The sequence below is a fragment of the Rhipicephalus sanguineus genome, chromosome 3 (assembly GCF_013339695.2).
Source record: "Rhipicephalus sanguineus isolate Rsan-2018 chromosome 3, BIME_Rsan_1.4, whole genome shotgun sequence".
Lineage (NCBI taxonomy): Eukaryota > Metazoa > Arthropoda > Arachnida > Ixodida > Ixodidae > Rhipicephalus > Rhipicephalus sanguineus.
In genome coordinates, this window is record NC_051178.1 from 48,311,049 (window position 1) to 48,314,588 (window position 3,540).

Below are 3,540 nucleotides of genomic sequence, written 5' to 3' on the forward strand. Positions count from 1 at the left end.
TGCGTTTAACAAAATCATCCATTACATGAGGCTACCTGCTGCCCGCATGCTACTTATTTTACAAAATAAATAAAATGCCGTGGTTAGAGCATAAGGATAGAATAAGCACTGCAAACCTTTTACGACATTATGATGACCCCTTGTGACAGCATTAAGAATACTTTGGGCGTTTATTAGGCATATCTTTGTTCTTCATACATGTTAATCGTCATGTGGTGTTCATTATCGGTTGCGGGGATTCAGCTGGACTGTGATCTGTGCCTTGAGTGTGGTCACTTCACCGTGTTTCTGGGTCCTAATAAAGGTCCACACATAACCTCTTGTTGTGCATTATGCACCGAAATACCTAATCTCGTTTCTGCATTGAAACCACAAGCACTGTGAATGGGCTTTTAGCTCATTGACGCTTCCATAAAAGACCAGTCGCTGATAATAATTTATAGGTTTCCCATGCCAAAACTACATCACAACGAGGCACACCGTATATCGACTATCTGGGTTCCTTTAATGTGCATTAGCATTGCACTGCAGTACATGGACCTCACGGCCACGGGCGTCGCTTTTCACCTTCGTCGGAATGCGACCGCTGCGGCCAGGACCAAACCAGAATTTTTCGGGCCAGCAGCCGAACACTGTAACTTGATGTAACCACTAAGGCAACGCACAGCGACAGACCACTTGCTCAGACTATTGCCTAATCACAATGCAGTTTCAAGTGTGAAGGTCATAGAAGTTCACATTCACCTTCATCCTATGCTAATGGCCGCAACGAAGACATTTAGACGTGAGGTTGGTCTTACATTTACTCTACCTAAATCTTATTCAGAAATGACATCGCCTCGCCGAAAAATTTAAGCACGCGGAGCAGCTCAGGTTCCTTTCGTTTGGTCATTAGACGAAGGCATTCTACGGAAGTGGCCCCTACAATAATAATTTAATTGTTTAATCTCCTGTTAAGATATTGCTCCCAGTTTGAAAAAAAAGTGAACACCTGTGCTGGGCAAACGATCTGGTGCTTTGAGCAAACAATAATGGCTGCTTACTTGCCAAAGAATGTGGATGCAATAGCACACAAGTTTGTCTAACTCTTTCCTAAATGATACCGCAGGGGCTTCGTTGTGAACAGTGTTTTAATTTCAGGCAAATATTAAAGAGTGGAACTTACTGAACTGTTGAGACAAACACTCGTCAGGCGATGGCGGGCGCGCATCATTTGGGGGAGAAGAAAGAAAGTGGTCAGCCACTGCATGTTTTGATCGGCTTTTCTTTCGACATCTCAAAATATATGATGTGCTAAGGAAGTCATGTATGCATGTTGGGTTGTAGCGTGTGCTTCGAGTGTATATGGCATTAGTTGCAGCGTAATGAAAATATAGTGTAGTTGTGTAGCACAGACAATGGAATTGTATGCGGTTGTACCACATACAATGATAAAATAGCTCCATGTCTAAGATGCACATCACAGTCTCTACATAAGCAGGAGCACCAGGCATCAAGGAGATCGGCAAGAAGTGTTTGAAGATGCTTACTTTAAGTACTAAGCTCGGAGCGGTATAGCTCAATGTTAAGCATTTCCTGTGGTACGACACATGGTGCAAAGCAAAACTGTACTACATGTTTGCACCTATGTAGCTGTACATGTGTGGCTGGACGAGCCTAATAGAATGGCTAGGTTGATGATGGCACTTCTGCCGATGAATGCAGTGCGGCCATTTGCAGAAAAGTGGCTCTTTTAAAACAGTTCACATGCACGAGAGCTTAGTGGGATACTGCAGAACTTTGAAGAAACATGTGCAACTAAGTAGTTACATGCTTTACTTCTTCAGTGATAGGACACCATCACATTCACTGTCTGCGGCAACTTGCTTGCACTACCGTGGCTCAGGGTAGAATAGTTTACGCCCATGTACATTCTCAGTTTCCATTCTGGTACGAGCTACATATCTTTTCCTTATTAAGTTCGATAGCTGCAATGGGCACCAGCATGAGCTCGTGGTTCCTGCTTGGCCAAACGCTTTGGACAACTGCCTATTTGCCTGCATTCCTCGCTAGTAAACCTTTAGCAATGCTTCACCTATGCAGTGGAAATCAGAGAATGACTGCTAACCAATCAATCATTGCCAGTATTGCACCCCAGGAAATGCGACTCGCATGCAACGCACATATGTTAACAGTGCCTCTCACTTCATGCACTTGTGTGAGTTGGTTGAGGTCATATTTGCAGAAGGCCACTGCTAGGGGTATTATCCCAACTGTTCCCGCATCGTTGATCCCATGGCTCCTTTCAGCTTGATTTATCTAGGGTAGCATCATTCCTAGTGTTCATGATGTGGGCAGCAGCCCTACATCTTTCGGCAGCTAACGCAACTTCCCGTGTACTTGCACACCTGTAAGTCTAAAAAAATGCAACATATTATTAAATGCCATCCGTGTAACCACACACAATTCTTACAAATAGGGCAATTGCGAGCTGGCCGCATTTGTGTATCACTGGAATACACATACAAACATAGTCTGCTGTATTTTTGTTTTGGGCCATGCATGATGTCTGCATTCAAACATGGTGTCAAGTGTCAGTGATGTCAAGTAAATGCTTGGATGCTTAATTACAAGGCAATACCTGTGCATGCTGCAATTGTATTTTCTTTCTTTCTTTTGCACTTTTATAAGTATTCAGCTTCCTACGAAAGCCATTCCCATCTGGGTATCACTGACCATTTCACAAGCTACAGAGCAGGCTCACAAATAGCTTGTGGGTTTGCTCGACTTATATTCTTGCATCATTAGTCCCAAAACGCTCACCTTAAGCTTCCAGATTCTTGACACTTCAAGCACGCTTCAGTTGAGCTACAGACATTGAGACACAACCAAATGAACTGAACAGACAATCAGGCCAGGGAAAGCATGGAGGATGGTAATTCTTGCTGTTGACTGTGGCATACTAATTGTAATGTAAATTTAATTGAATTCAAGTGGACGAAAAATCACCCTGTCCATCACTGGGATCTGAACTAACTATCCTAGGATTATGCGTTCAATTCTCCACCAAGTCAGCTATGATGGAAGACTCTTCCCCATCCACTTCATTGGGTATTTCTGCGCATGTAATTCCTGGGAGTGTTAGCCAGCGCTACTCGTAGACCAGGTGGTGAGTGAACAGTTTCCTGCGACCACCTCTCTGCGGTGCATATTTTTCAGACGCTGAAGGACCATTGTAACCTTTTCGTCAACTTCCGTAGCGTGCATTGTGTCGAAGAAATGGTGCGTTGGATTTACTTTCAAGAGTGGGACATGACGTACGTTGTCGCTGATACATCGGAACATGAAGTCTTCTCCTCTGAGTTCCCGCTCATCTTTCGTGGCCACGAGACGTTCTTCTCTCGCAAGAGTGTCAGTCCAACCGCCACGCTCTCGGAAGTCAGCTGGGAGTCTCCAAGAGTCGTGGTCGCCACGCTGACACTCATCGGCCTCGTGGCCTTGTTCCATCCAGGTATTGATAATGAAAGGAGTACGTCCCACTGTTGACCGTGGCAGCGGTGT